The sequence below is a fragment of the Dermacentor albipictus genome, unplaced genomic scaffold, assembly GCF_038994185.2.
Source record: "Dermacentor albipictus isolate Rhodes 1998 colony unplaced genomic scaffold, USDA_Dalb.pri_finalv2 scaffold_15, whole genome shotgun sequence".
Lineage (NCBI taxonomy): Eukaryota > Metazoa > Arthropoda > Arachnida > Ixodida > Ixodidae > Dermacentor > Dermacentor albipictus.
In genome coordinates this window covers 11940118-11956873 of record NW_027225569.1, presented here as the reverse complement: position 1 = coordinate 11956873, position 16756 = coordinate 11940118, and the positions used below count along the sequence as shown (strand labels likewise).

The window sequence follows — 16756 nt, the reverse complement described above, 5'->3', positions numbered from 1 at the left end:
GCTCGAAGAAAGACAGGCGCCTGTCAATCACCACTCCCAGGAGCCTGACAGACGAGCGAAACGGAAGCCCCCTCGCACTGCCCTTCAACCGGATGGTCGGGTGGCTCTTCTCCATGCCCCCCTTTCCGAAGGAGAAGAGGACGCAGAAGGTTTTATCGTTGTTGAGGGCGAGTTTACATTCGGCCGTCCACGCCTCGATGCGACGCATCGCCTCCGACGCTGCCTCCATAACTCGCGCCCGGTTCTTACCCGGCACGAGTACTATCGTGTCGTCGGCGTACGCCTGCACCCGCACCCGGCCGGCATCGGCAGCCGAAGCAGCCCGTCCACCACCACGTTCCACAGGAGCGGGGAGATGGGCGACCCCTGTGGACTGCCGATCGACGTCTCCACCGAGACTGAACCGGCGTGCGACGCGTACTCGACAGTGCGGCCCTCAAGAAATGAACCGAGCAGGCCGACCAGGTTGGCCGGGCAGCCGCGGTCCCTAAAATACTTAATGACCAGGGGGTGCCATACGCTGTCAAACGCGCCCCGGAAGTCCAGTGATATGAGCACCACAGGCGTGTATTCGGCTTTGTGGCGCTTGATGTAATCTCACAGCGCGTGCAGCGCCATCACCGCGCACCTGCCGTGGGTGAAACCGTACTGGTGGGGATGCGTGTGACCGCGCGAGGAGGCGAAATAATACAGCTGGCCCTGCAACAGCCTCTCGAGCACCTTCCCCAGGATGGAGGTCATGCAGATCGGCCGGTACGAGCTCGGCGATTCCACCGGCTTGCCGGGCTTTTGGATAAAGACCAATCTGCCCTTCCTCCAAGTCCTGGGGAAGTACCCCAACCGCAGTGCCGCGTTCATTAGCCTACACGCAAATCTCGGGTGTGCGGCAAATAATTCACTGACTACCTCGGTCGTGAGGCCGTCCGGACTAGGAGCGGAGCCGCGCGGCATTCTACTTAGCACCGCCTGAATTTCGCCCAGCGAAAACGGCCTCTTCCTCTCCGCCGTGGCGTACGGCCGGCCAACCGCCGCACGGATCTCGGCGTGCGCTGGCGCGTTCGTCTCGGGCCTATCGCGCGCGAAAAGATGGCGAAGCAGCAGCGACGCTGACTCGAGGACGCTCGCCGTCCGGCCGCCATCCTGCCGCGTCAGCGGAGGCAGCATGACATGCGACCGGGTGGCCCCGAAAGCCAAACGGAAGGGGGCTTGAAAAAGCGACCGCCGGCTGCACTGGTTGCAGACCTCCCTGTCTGCCTCCTCCTTAACGCGCGCCACGTCTCTGCGGTACTCCGCCAGTGCCCGGCTATACTCGCTGCGAAAAAGGCCCCGCAGCTCGTCGCAGCGACACCGCTGAAAATGGCGCCGCATCGCGTTAACCGCCCTGCGTCGGCCGTCCAGCTCGGGCGTCCACCAAGATTTACCACCCGCGCCCCTTCTCTCGAGCGCCGGCCGGAGTTGCTTGTCGCGCTCGCGATCGATAACAGTGTAAAACTTCGCGAGGACCGCGTCCAGGGCGGCCGGCGAGGTGATGTCCGCGCCTCCCGCGCTCGCGAACCATCGCGAGTTGCGGACAGCCTCCAACCACTTACGCCTACCGTAGCAACGTTCTTAGACATACTTTAGTTTCGCAGCTCCCTATGCGAGCCCAATGGCCGACGTGGCCGAAACGGGTGTCACTGAAACTACCGGCGCTGCATCGCGTCTTTCGTCATGCGCCGCGCGTCGTCTGCTCCTGCTACGACGCGTCGTTTGCACCAACAGGCCTGTAAACGCTTATCCGTCGGTAAATGTAGTTTAGATACGCAGTCTGAGTTTTGTGACAAACCTGCCGCGCGTAAGTAACGGGGACTTCACGGTGTCTGTGCACTATCGGCGCTGCAGTGACACATCTCTCACGCAGCGCGCATCGTCTACTCCTGCGATGTCATCTCTGCGGTGGGTCGTTTTCCCCAACTGGCCTGTGCCGTTTGCTCTTTGACGACTGTGTTTTGGCTGCCCTAACAATATTTTATGCCAAGGACCTTTGAATGACATGTCTAGCTAGTCTTTAGAAGCTGCAACTACACCGCAAATGAGAGGTCGTGCACTGCGATTCCGCTTTTCAACCAACTTTTTCCCTATAAAAGCGCCACGGTGCTCCCTTCAGCGGGGGCTTTGTTTTTTGCTGCTTATTCTTAAGATGTGTATTTAAAGACGGCGAGCGCCTGTGCAGACGTAGGGACATTAACGCATCACGCCCAGCAGTCGCTTGAGACAACGCTGTGGTGAATTGATCCACCCCCGTCAACGCTTCGCCTAATAAATTTAATTGACACATGTATTTTTTATAGTCGTCCGCGGATATTATGGGACGTGCAAATGAGTTGGAAGTGATCTGTGAGCAGTGACAAGGACGAAGTTAAATACTATGAACATATTTATGTCAAAGCTTAATTCATTTTCTTTTTGACGAACAAAACAAACAACAAACACAGTGACACTTTTCATTTAATTTGTGCACAAAAAAGTAATGTTGAGCTACTTTTGCTCAAAGCAATTTTGACCTCTTTCTGGCTGCTTGCACCTGCTCTGTGAGCGAGTTATCGACGCCAATCAGCACAGGTTATATATGAAATAAACTACGCTAGCTCACCTGTCCATATTTGTGCTTGAGCAAATGGTTGCCTACACACTTCAGTGCATGTGGCACATCACACAGGAAATAAAGGTACGCGCTCTGAGGCAGGCGTGGATGTGGAATCTTGTGAGAAGGTGAGGTTACGCTGCCGCTGATTCCCATCTGCTGCCACATCGAGCGATTGTTCCCAGCCCCGTCACTGACTACGGCGATCACCATAGCACCATGTTTATGCAATTGCATTACTGCTTGCAACACCAGCTCTGCTAAAATCTTGCCAGGCGCAGCACCTTTCGTGGCAAAGGTGGCAATACGTTGCACCCAGCTCTCCAGAAGTGGTACGAACATCAGCACGAGCGCATGATCTGCAAGTTGGTCAGTTCCTTCATTTGAAATACCGCCGTAGTCCACAAAACCATCAAGTTTGAAGGTTGACTTGTTGAAATCGTACGCCTGGCGTAACTTAATTTCATCCAAAATCAGTGTGCCGAATTTCTTCCCATCTGCTCTGTTGCCCAGATGTTTTCCAATAGCTTGCATACAGAGAGGATTGAAGCATGGTATTCCTTTCAGTATTTGTGTGAGACGGCTCGGGGAGGGCAAGGGCAGCATCTTCATGTCAGACAGAAGCTTATATGCTCGAGGGCTCGCTATCCTCAGCATTAAACAATTCAGAAGCCAGTCCGCATTGTACCGCGCGCCACACGGAGACTTTGCTTTCAACTGTTTAAACGATGTCATAAATGCAAGTCGCTGCAAAGGCGGAAGTTCGGCCAACGCTTCCTCGATTCTGTTATCGGGCATTTCCGAAAGCCTTTTCTTCAGAGCCAAAATTTCCTTCTTTTGCTTTTGATGCGCAGCAGCCGCCCTAAGCAGCCTCTTCTTCACATTGCGTAGTTTCTGATATCGCTTGAGCGTTGCACTCGGAGCCTTAATGCTCAGTCGAAGTTTCCTCTGTAGACGAAGACAACGCGCGCAGACTAGTTGCTTTGTAAGCACATTGCACTGCTTGTGATGCATATTATCTGATGTCGCCGTGTCACGCTGGGCTGCTTTCACGTCCGCACACATGTTCAACCTCTCTGCTTCTCTCAGGATTCTTTCCACACTTGCAATGCTACACTGTAAGCAAAAATTAGCCGAGATGGGAGTAAATGACTTGTCCTCTAGCGCATTCCCTGATGGGAGGTAAATTTACACCGGGTAGGCGGAGTAAAAGATTTACTCCGCTGCTGAACGGAGGTACTGAAGGTACTTATGGGAGTATATGTTTACTTCCATCGCGGAGCTTTTACGGGGAACTATGGGAGCATATGTTTACCTCCATCGCGGAGCTCTTGCGGGGCACTATGGGAGTATATGTTTACCTCCATCGCGGAGCTTTTGCAGGGAATTATGGGAGCATATGTTTACCTCCATCGCGGAGCTCTTGCGGGGCACTATGGGAGTATATGTTTACCTCCATCGCGGAGCTTTTGCAGGGAATTATGGGAGCATATGTTTACCTTCATAGCGGAGCTTTTGCAGGGAACTATGGGAGCATATGTTTACCTCCATCGCGGAGCTTTTGCGGGGAACTATGGGAGCATATGTTTACCTTCATAGCGGAGCTTTTGCAGGGAACTATGGGAGCATATTTTTACCTCCATCGCGGAGCTCTTGCAGGAAGCTATGGGAGTATATGTTTACCTCCATCGCGGAGCTTTTGCGGGGAACTATGGGAGCATATGTTTACCTCCATCGCGGAGATCTTGCGGGGTACTATGGGAGCATATGTTTACCTCCATCGCGGAGCTTTTGCGGGGAACTATGGGAGCATATATTTACCTCCCTCACGGAGCTCTTGCGGGGCACTATGGGAGTATATGTTTACCTCCATCGCGGAGCTTTTGCAGGGAATTATGGGAGCATACGTTTACCTCCATCGCGGAGCTTCTGCAGGGAACTATGGGAGCATACGTTTACGTCCATCGAAGAGTTCTTGCAGGAAGCTATGGGAGTATATGTTTACCTTCATCAAGGACCTCCTGCAGGGAACTATGGAAGTACTTTTTCACATTCACGAGGGCAGTTCTGTAGGGTACCATATTTACACTTATCGGGGATGTACTGCAGGAAGATATTTGAGTATTTGTTCATATGCATCAGCTAGTATGCTGATGTCAGAATTTTCAGTAGTGATTTTCCACACTGGGAAATACACAATATATTGGTGTCCAAGATGGAAGATGCACACAAAAGTAAGCAACGTAGTGCTTTGTAGAAAATAAATTTATTGCATGAGCACACAGGCAAGGAAAATTGCACGACATGGGCACAAGCTCTCAACTAGTTTTTTATTCCTGTCATGTTTTTTTGCACAAACCACACAGAAATATAATGACATAGAAATACACAGAATAACACAGAAATATAATAAATAGAAAGCAACTCATCCAGCTGCAGGTTTAGCCAGGAACATATGAAATAAATAAAAAATATATCTAAACCTGCCACAAGTACCTAAACAACGTGCAATAGTCATTGCAAAAATAACATAGTTATAGCAGAGCATTCTGTGACACCTGAGTTCGCCCACCTAGTTTTGGTGGTACTGCAGAACGTAAAGGAGAGAGTAAAGAGGACATCATTGCTCGTTGAAATTCACATGAACAAGAGTTAAAGCATCAAAAACTGTGGAGGATTCCAGGCCACTTATTGCACTTCAAAACTAAATGACTAGGAAAACAAAAGGTAACGGTTCCATTTTTACGGTAAGCTGGCAGAGTGGACTAAACAAAGCAGAGCTCAGCTTCCCTTTTTTCCCCATACCACTGAAAGGCAAACATGGTGGCTAAGAAATTCATCAAGGACTGTACCACAATTTCATTTAAGAGTGGGTGAAAATGCGTGCCCTTAAGGTGGGAGGCCACACTAAAAAGTCAATTTTTTTTCAAACATTTGATTTTTAGTTTTTTCTTAAATACCCAAAACATTTAGCTAGACATTACAAAAAACAGTATGTTCCTATCATGATTAGTTTGGGTGTTACAGCGAGTTTTCAAACCCTTAACCTCGTATTGCAAAACTGAAACCAAATTGCATTGTAAATTCTCAGTATATTTTAATATCAGCTGTATGTATTATTAAATTGTATTCTTATGCTTAGTTATGCGTTTACTATTCTTTTAAAATCTATAAAAACGGCCACAAGGGGGTCCTGACACTCGAAGAACATTTGTTGTTTACCTTGGTCAGGCGTCGCTTAGCTGTTTAAATTGCAAATTGCGTTTTTGCAATGCTCGCAGGTGCGAAGGCATAAAAAGTAGACCACTTAAACCACTTTTTGAGTAGCATGGCAAAGGTCAGATTGCAGAGAAGACGCAAATGTAAGTTTCCCGGGAACCAACACACGACGAAGCATCCGTCTCCTGACCTAGTGGACGCGGGCGTTTCAGCAAGTGCCAAGAAGCTTGGGAACATCAAGAAAAGCTACGAAGCTCTATGGCTACATTCTCCTCTCCAAGGAAACAGGATAGTTGACTTTAATATCCTTTCTTCAGTGCTAGCATGCCCTGAATGCAAGAATTCATCACTGAAGCTGGAAGGATGCTCTCATCAAGGGATTTGCTCTACCTGTGTGGTTGTGTGTGTGGCTTCAAGCATTCGTTCAATACATAGAAAAGAATGGTGCGTGCTAATGAGAACAATGTTCGACTGGTGTATGCAATGCGACAGTTAGGAAAAAGGTATGCAGGTGCGACAATGTTCTCTAAGTGATGACATGCCTCCCTCTACGCGCCATTCCGCCTATGACAAAACATCATCTCAACTGACTGCAGCAGCTGAAAAAGTAGCATCAAAGTCGATGACTGATGCTGCTGCAGAAGTTTCTCATGTCATAAGGAGTGATGAGTGCAGTGTTTCAGGTGGCGAAACGTGGCAGAAGCGTGGCTGTGTCAGTGATTTCTGTTGACACAGGAACAGTTACTGATGTTGAGGCACTTTCTAGCATATGCATGGCTTGCAAAACCAAACGAAAGTTGAACCCAACAAGTGCTTCATGCAAGGGCTGGAGGCAAGTTACACTTCCTGCCAAGCAAACCATAAAGGAAGTGCAAATAGTATGGAGACGGTTGGTTTGTACAGACTATTTGCGAAATCACAAGCAACATGAAGCATGGTGAGGTGATTCAAAGAGCTATGCCACTGTAAAGGACATGTATGGAGAACACAGCGAGCAGAAACTTGAATGCATTGGGCATGTCCAGAAGCGTGCCGGCTGCTGCCTGAGGAAAATAAAAAAACAGTGCGGGGACTTGGTGGTAAAGGAAAGTTGACTGATGCCCCTATTGACCTGCCTGCAAAACTACTATGGGATCGCTATAAGAGCTAACGTGGGAAACCTTTCAGACATGAAACAAGCCACCGTGGCCAGCCTCTTCCACTGCAGCTTCACAGATGCGCAACCAAGACATGGCCTATGTCCAGTAGGAACGAACAGCTGGTGCGGGTACAAAAAGGTAAAATCACTCAGCCAAGGGAAGTACGTCCACAAAGGAGGACTTCTGAATGATGTGCCAAGCAGAGTAAAAGCTATGTACACTGATCTGGGCTCAGATGAATTTTTATCAAAATGTCTGCATGGCAAGACACAAAATGCAAGTGAATGCTTCAACGAACTTATATGGTAGCAAGTTCCCAAGGAGGTGTGCGTCAGCTTGCCTACAATACTGTTTGCCTTGCGTGACGCTGTTGCACACTTTAATAATGGCAGCATAAGCACCCTGGACATACTGAGGCAGGCTGGCATTGAACCAGGGTACTACACAGGAGCTTGCAATGGCAGAGACCACCAGCGCATGCAGAAAGCTCTATGCAAATGAACTGAGACAAAACAGGCTAGGAACAAAAGACTACTGCATCTCACGAGGTCCCCAGCTATAAGCCTGGAGCATTATAGGCCTTTATGTGTTGTTTCTCACATGTTTCACATGGTTTGAAATCTGTTTTTCTCAAAACAAGATTTTACTTCACCTCATGTTACGCAAACGGTGATAACTTTTTCTTAAATGAATATTTTTAAATTGAACTTTGCATGCTCATTCATCAAAGATGTGAAATGAACCATGATGAAAAACACTGATGCAACAGTTATGACTTTAGATCATTTTTTTAACTTTGTTTAGTTTTTGGTGGATTTCTTTTTTAGTGTTTATCACGTTTATCCTGGTTAATTCATTCAATAGGACATACATTTAGCTACACAAATGCCAAAGCTTCCCTCAATTCTTCATTTCAGTTGTTACTTATTGCTCGCGAGACTCCCAATTTTAGCACTTTTCGTTACTATAACTACCTCCCTGAAAAAATTTGGACAAAACATTGTTATAATCCTGGCTGCTGAATTAAAAGTTTTTTGAGTGTGGCCTCCTATCAATTCTTTGCACAGACCAACTCTAGGCTGTAGTGTACACTTTACAGCCTGTGGATCAAACCCTTAGCTCCAAGCATACATCACACTTGAATTTCCTAAGAACAATGAAAGCAAAAGTAATGTCGGCAGAAAAGCAACAAAAGTGCCAAAATAATCACATGTAAGTTGTGACAGCCATCACCCAAGCTGCCTTGCTGATATTCCACCTGTACAAGGCTGCTAGTGCAAAATGGGTTACAGAGCTTTAAAACCACCATCTGGCCAACTTCTGACGATTAAATAAGACAAAAAACAAGCAGTGCTGAAGACTGCATTATGAAAGACAATGCGGACTAGTTGAGATTAAAGCCCCTCCATCCACGCGCCACCGCCGCTCTCTTAAGTACCACCAACCGCCTTTTCCCCTCACACCAAATCCGGTTCCGGCATTTCCGGTTTTAAGATTTCCGGTTCCGGCGTTTACGCTTCCCGGAGTTGCGCTGCGAGAATTTCCACTGTGATTGCAGACGATGGTGAGAAGCCCGTGCTTAGCAACCGGTGCTAATTTGAGTAGCTCGCTCTAGCCATTCCACCAAGCGTCATTCGTGTGCATCTGCGTGCTTGTTTGCGTATGCTGCGCCCGCACGCTTTGCCTGTCGTCCCCTTTCTCTGACAATGTGCGGAGAGCCATGGGCTGGGGCACAACACACGAATATAATTCGCCGTACACCCTTGCACGCGTCACAACACGCGCACACCGACCAATTCACTGCACACCTCCGCTCATATCGCACAAGAAAAGCACACTTGTTTTCACCATGTCACTGAATGCCCTCCACGCAAATTTGAACTTGTTATATTTCATAGCTTCACGTCATTGCAGTTCTTCACGCAGTGCACGCACTTGGGACGTTCGTTACCTTCGATCTGCAATACGAGACAAGTTCAACCTCAGAATCAACAGCATAAACTGCATGCGTCTGCCGTACAAATTGGCGTCGCGAACTCCTTCACTAAAGTCCCTCCATACGTGCTGGCTGGAGGGGATGTATGCTTCAAAACAAAGAGAATTCAAAGGGGACAAGCTGCTGTATTCTGCTGAAGTAGCAGTTTGCGGTCGCTGTTTTCCAAATGCACGAAAAACGGGCGCGGTCTCCACGCACCCAGGCACTACATTCCACTGTACGTTGTTTCTCGTGGCACAACCCGTCACAGGTTGACGCGAAGCAGCGAACACGACCAGATCGCCGATTACAATAGGCGGTGGTTCTTGGATGGAATCGCATCAACAGTTTCAACCGCAGCTGGTGCAATTAAAGCCTCTCCGTAGACGTGAAAGTAAACAACGCTAAAAGCATAGCGTCACTTCCACTCGGAACAGGAAGCTGAAGCTACGTAAGTTCCGCTTGACGCCGGAAGCTGAGGGGGTGAGTGGTAGAAGAGCGTGGAGGAGGAGGGTAGGTTGGCGGTACTTAGCCTGGTCGGCGGTGGCGCGTGGATGTAGGGGCTTTAGTTGAGATGACAAGCAACCTTCGTTCCATAACATCTCGAGAAGAACAAGTTAAAAGATTTCTCAGGGAAGTATGGCAATCTGACAGTAATGCTGTCGTAAGGGATTTCTCACATCCTTTAGTAGAACTAGGGATCTGGCTGCTGGTTCACAGCAACTCCTGCTGCACTGAAGTTGCTTGTGGTAGCTCGCATGTAGGCTACTAACATATTGGCGTACGCTTTTACCGTAGCAGCCATACAAGCTCCTTGTTGACTTTTAATACAAAGCCTGCTTAATGAAATGTCAGAAACAAAATTCATGAATGACTTCCTAAAAAAACTGTGAATAAGCTATCTATTCAAACAATGTAATTGTGTAACTCCCCTTAACATGATCGCTGTAAGACAATGAAAGCCTCAATGGCACCGCAGATATTGCACATAAATAAATAAGAGAGACTTAATATAAACTGCAACCATTGTGAAACTCCCCCAAATAATGTTGCTGTAAGACAACTAAGCTTCATGGAACTGCAGATATTGCACATAAATAAATAAATAAACAAATAAATAAATAAATAACAGGTACATACAAGCTATTAAACAAGGGTTGACTAGTAGCAGAGAAAGGAGGCATGTTAAACATCACATTAACATGGCATCTGGCATTGGTGTGGACATAACACTGAGAACACTATTGCTACACTTGTGGTTTACGAGAATCAAGTGAAGCATGCAGAGAAGTATTAGCCAATTTCATGGCCTCCAAGACCTACAATGCGATAAACTAGGGTGCCTCAAAGTGTCCACTCCTGGCCCTTTGTGTAAGTAAAATCAAGAGTATGCCTTCATTCAAGCCAGTGTATCTATCCCTTTTTCGGTTTGCGCTGCGCTATTTTCACATGTTCAATGCAAACCACCTTGGCAAGCAATAATACCAACAGATGAAGTAAAACAAAAAGCACAAACACAGTGCTGACTAGGAACTCTATGTATCCACTGCCATGCTTTCCCTTTTACGCATGCTGAGCACGAGGTCGCGGGATCGAATCCCGGCCACGGCGGCCACATTTCGATGGGGGCGAAATGCGAAAACACCCGTGTACTTAGATTTAGGTGCACGTTAAAGAACCCCAGGTGGTCAAAATTTCCGGAGCCCTCCACTACGGCGTGCCTCATAATCAGAAAGTGGTTTTGGCACGTAAAACCCCATAATTTTTTCCCTTTTACACACTGTCATGAGTCACCAGAAAAGCATGTGCGATAATGTGAAGACAACGCCGGTCAATGAAACGGAGAATGAATGTGCGAGGCGAGCACCATATGAAGCATAAGGGAAAAAAATCACGAAGGGGAGTTCAGAACAGAAAGCTGAGCTAGTTGGTAAGGATTCATTATGCAAAAAGGTGAGGCGTGCAGACAGGACACAAGAGAAGAGAAGTGGACAACACGAACGTGGACTATCAGTGCTCCCTTCAGTTGATAGTTGGCATTTGTGTTGTCCAGTTCTCTTCTCTTGTGTCCTGTTTGCACGCCTCACCTTTTTGCATAATAAAAAGGGGAGAAAGGCTGTGAAGCGCGCACTGCTGACGTGGATGAGGCGTGAGCCAGGTATAAAAAAATAAAGGTGAGTCAATTAAACCTCTACAAATTCTGTGCCACAGGAGCCTTGTGTGCCCGGAAAAAGTTAATGAGCTCTAATGATTTGACACGTGGCTTCGTGTGGCACAAATCCAAAAAAGCATGCTCACAAAAGCTAAGCAGGCGGTGTGCCTTCTTTGGGTATTCTACGTTGAATACCCAAAAAGAGGCAAAAAGGCATGCCAAGCCGCCGAGCAGTGACGTGGCCTGCAAGATTCGCTCCCTGTCTATGTAGAGGGACAGCTGCCCATCAGCTTCTTTCAGCAGACATGGAGTTACTGGCACCTCCGTCTGTAAAAGAAAGAGTAAACATACTAACTAAGATTACATTTTGCTAGAGGTATAATAAATCTCATTTTCTAAAATGCCCAATCAATGAACAGAAGATTTCTGAGCTAGGACATTGCCCTGCTGAATGCCAGAACAGGGCCACACCGTTGAAACTGTAAAATCTTGTGATCTTCAACTAATGTTCAGGCCATGACTGAGTACAGTAATGAAAAATATACAATTGTTTGGTCACAGCCTTCAACACTGAAAAGTTTAGTGTACAGTAGAACCTTGTTGATCCAATTCAGATGTGTACCATTTTTCGGTGCCAATCTTCAGAACGATAACATCAGAAATGGACAAATTCAGTTATGTGTTTTTTTACCTGCTAATACGTCCCCAAAAACACATTCCTTGGGCACCAATGTTCAGTACGCTGCCAAACTTCAATCACATTAAACATTTCTCAGACGCTAGATCCCATGTGTGTGAGAAAAGGCTCGAGGCACATACAACCGAGCAGTAGCCACCTAATGCAGCAGCTTCCCCGCAATACACGCTTGCCCTTGTCATATGAAAACACAGGCACACTCAGTTTTCTTTTCTGGTACCGACAAATTTCCTCAGGAGCCGTTGCCATTTTCTTCCTTCATGGTCATTCCATGTTGTATTCCCCCGCAATTAGCACATTTACTTATCGGACAGCGCATGAGGCATGATGTCATTGGAAACGTACTGCACGCCCTTAATACCCTGTAAATCCAATGTAGCACTGTTCTCTGTGCCAACTGAACATCCTGTCTCACTCTGGCAGACTCATGCTCAAGCATCGCACACCAGCTCAATTTCGTTTAGGTTTTCCGTCACCATCCTAAAACACTAGACAATAAAACAAAAAGCGCATCTCAGTCCACTTGGACCCTACTAGCTTGACATGTGTACACGTTTCATGCCACAATAATTCTTGCTGATTGGCCATGTCGAAACTTTAAGCCAAATATCCTGCCTGAAGTGAAGCTGCTGATCCAGGTCAAATCTAAGGAGTGCAAATGTAAGCTTGCCAAATCTGCAAAGAAGACAATGCATCTTGGGCTGCTCAGGCCCCATTAGCTTATTGTTGATGTAAACTACAGATGAGTCTGACAAATTTTTTAGTGACTAGGGGCCATAAATTTCACCAGTTAGTACATTTTGTCCTTCATTTCTTTTCAGACCTTATAGACAAGGTTCTACTGTATATGCAGGGTAACTCATTAATGCAAGTGACGCTGACATGTTTGCATGCACTTAATTCTAAAGCACTCACCGCTGACAAAATTACAGATAAAGATTCTTTGCAGCGAGATGCCAGGAACTCCAATGTCGCGAGTATGGGGTTTTCTGCAAAGAGTAAAAAAGTGGACTTCAGTTCTTGAACTTCTATATTGTTAAGGAGGCCCTGAAACACTTTTCTAATAAATCGTAGAATAGCCTTACAACACACAGCCTACACAGCACACCACCATCTCAGAGGCCATGCACGGCAGACGCAGCTACGAGCATTGCAAAGAACAAATTATTTTTGTCTTTTCGAAATTTTGAACATAGATTTCATTTATTTAACTCAAACAATTATGTATTACTGAAAATGTTCTCACATAGGTGGGCTAACTGCTTTCAATGACAACATTGGTGCATGCGAGAGCAACTTTTTGACACAAGATTGTAAATTTCCTACTGCATGCTGTGCAATATTTGGCTCACATGTTCACAGCAGCCTCATTAACAGATCGTCACAATTTTTTTTACTATGTTCAAAAAGTGTTCTAAGGGGAGTATTTTGTAAGAGTTCACCTAATGGACTGTCCATTTCTGCCGCTGTTGATTGGATGCAGCTGTGTGAGCGAGGAGACGAGCGGCCCTAGCCAATCAGCAGCGGCCGAAGTGGAGTCCACTAAGTGAACTCTAACAGAATATCTCCCCAGGACCGACTAAACTATTTTTTAACAAAAGCTTTTTTTACAAGCAGCTCTTAACTGCACATAATCGCGTCTAATGTCAAGAAACAAAATAAAAAATCTGCATGGTTCATAAGCCATGCTGTTTCATGGATCAGAAACACAGAAGGGGAAAGGCAGAATGACAATGCAACATGCATTGTGTTTCATGCCTGTTGTTCAACATGCAATGTTCACATGTAAGACATCTGGCGTAAACATGCAAAAACATTGAATGCATCAGCTGCAAGTATTACAATTTATTGGTGCATTTGTTTCAATTTTTCATAAATACCTGAAGCAACAGACAATGAAGGCAGGGAGAGCATAAGAAAAATGAATAGTTATCTTAATTTATATGTACATATAAAGTGAAGGAAAATGAAACCTCATAAAAGCACCTCATGGCTTTAAGTCATGTCATGAAGTGGTATATGAGGGGTTATGGCCAGCGCTAGCCAGTGGCGTAGTCAGCATTTTTTTTGGTGGGCCACACATTTGACTGGGGAAACGGCAGCAGAGTTGGGCAAGCCAATACTAAAAAAAACGTTTCAAGAGAGGTGTGTGTCTGGTGTGCTACCCTCTGCTACGCCACTAGCACCAGCTGTCTGCTCTTAGGCTCACATACTGACATGACCGATGCTGGCTAATTTCAGGGCTAATCTTGTGCACAAATCACCAAGAAACTGGCCAGAGGGATAACACCACTGTAGCTTAATCAGTAGCGCACTGTATGCGCAGTGCAGAGATGTGAATTTGATTCTCACCTGTGACACGTCTTTTTGTTCACATTTATTTCTCTTCACAAATTGTTACATTTCAATGAAACAATTAACTTCCCCTACACTTTTTCACGCTTTGTGCCTGTCTTATACAATTGTGACCAACAAAAATTGAGCCCCTCAGTTCCCCCGTTCTCACTTGACTAAATGGTATCGACATTTTGTCTATAGCATTTTAACACCATGTTAGCGTGCAATAGTGCCTAATGCCTTAATGCTTTTACCAGGGTACACATGCATAATAAATTAAACTCGGGTGTTTACCTGCTGCAACATGCGAGAATGCAGCAACTTCGCTGTCATCAGTATGCTTCAGAACTGTCACATAGCTCCTCACAACCTTTGGCAAAGCACTCTCCAGCATTCTTCTTGAAGACGATGCTGAACTCCAAAAGTAACTGAAAGTAAAAAGCAAGAGGATTACCATAAGTTGCCAGAAAACCACACAATGGAAACATACCGAAGCCTCCGATGCCAAAAATGGATAAAGCATCAACGCCTCTGATATTGTGAGGCTCCGAAGGCGTTCATGTCGCTCCTGGGCAGTGGCCAGAAGGCGTGGCCTCACATCATCATTAACAGCAATCGCTGCATTTTGTTGCAGCCATTCATTATGCCGCTGCAGCGATTCAGCCGTCTCGCCGTAAACAACCAGATGGCTGCAGTCCTGCAATGTATACAAGAAAGGATTGCAGAACTGAAGCTTTAAACATGGAACAATCCCAGCCTAATGACAGACATATCATTTCTGTGGCTCTCAATATAATGTTTAGCATGCAGTGCTTTGTGCAGCAATTTATCAACTTAGTGTTCACATGAAGCTCTCATCAGATTATGCTCACTTTGCTCTGAATTCGCACTGCTGCTGACTGTCAAATACTATAGAGCCAAATCTCGTTATAGTGAACCCCACATTAATTAATTTCTGAAATTTACGAATAGCTTAAAGATCCCCGCCAGATTGCCTATATTTTCAGAGTAAAAAGATCTTGGAACTACAAATTTCAATACAGTGCATATTTCAGAATAACGCACATGGTTTCTTTACCCCGTTATAACCGAGGAACATCAGTATTACGAATTCGGCTAAAAGTAACAGCGCCGCAACCCTCGTGTGAAACATAAACTGCAAATGCAGTAGCTATCATCAGCACGACGCCGAGTGTCAAATGCTTAACCACAACCTTCACCAAGAACTTCACGACAAAGGTTTGGCAATGTTCACACAAGGTACAATGATGAATGCAGCTAGCGATGGCAGTTTTCGCTGCAGGACAAATTGGACGTATTGCAGGAAATAAATGCAGGGAAAAAGCAAATCGATGTGTGCAGACAGCGTGGCATTGCCCCATAGTCCATCGCGACCATTTTGAAAGACCGAGACAAGACTGTCAAGCTTCACCGGGAATCGCAGCTCACTCCTACAAGGAAACGACCGCGACTGGGAAACTTTCAAAATGTGGACCAAGCTGTTCTCATGTGGTTCAAAGACACCAAACTGCAAAACGTTCCCATGTCTGGCCCAATGCTCCAAGAAAAAGCCAGCGAATTTGCTAATGCACCTGAAATAACTGGGTTCGACGCCAGTGCGGGTTGGCTTTTTCGTTTCCCCAAAAGGAACGAAATAACTTTGCAGGTAGTCTCGGGCGATGAAAAGGCTGCTGATAGAGAAGGTGCAGATTCCTGGCACAATGATCGTTTTCTAGAGGTTGTTGAATCGCAATTCGAAGATATTTTCAACGCGAATGAGACCGCATGTTTTTACCAACTACTGCCAGATCAGACAATGCACTTCAAAGGGCAGCAGTGCAAAGGAGGCAAGAAGTAACATCTTCACATTACAGTCCTGCTCTGCAGTAATGCAACAGGCACGAAGAAAATTGAACTGATCATCGGCAAGTACGCGAAGCCTCGCTGCATGAGACATGTCGTTACCGTACGACTACTTCGGCAGCAAACAAGCCTGGATGACCAGAGAACTCTTTTCCGAGTGGCTCTTCAAAGTTGACGACCAGATGAGGACGGATGACCGAAGTATTCCCTTGGTAGTCGACAACTGTTGAGCTCACACTGTGAATGTTCACTTGATGCACGATCGCTTCGAGTTTCTGCAGCTAAACAACACGTCCTTGCTGTCCAGGACATTATAAAGGGTGTGAAAGCAGAATTTCGTAACCGCCTTGTGGAGCAGTTGATTAACAACCTCTGTTTAAAGCAGCCGACTGCAATCATTCTTCAGGCAGCGGATATGCTCACAGGAGCTTGGTGGAACTTGAAGGCATTCACCATTGGCAACTGCTGGCAAAAAGCAGCGCCTGTGCAGCTTGAACATGACCTGGAGATGACCAACAACATCAACACAGGAGACCTGTAGGCCAAGGTTGCGGAACTGCTGCCCACCGACTCTTCCTTCGACTATAAGGAGAGCGACAGCGCAGCACTAACGGCGGTGGACCTGACAACCAAAGAGATTGTTCACTTCGTTTGCGGTGTCTCCAGTGACGATGAAGACCCGAAGGAAGACTGTGGGTCTCCGAACACAGAAAATCCTGTCGAACATTGATGTTTTAGTGCACGGAAACAA

General features: G+C 46.4%; 1 pseudogene; it reads left to right on the top strand.

The window, feature by feature from the left end:
- The first annotated feature begins 5502 nt into the window (after window positions 1-5502).
- On the top strand, window positions 5503-7599 carry LOC139051839 (uncharacterized; annotated as a pseudogene).
- Window positions 7600-16756: the final 9157 nt, after the last annotated feature.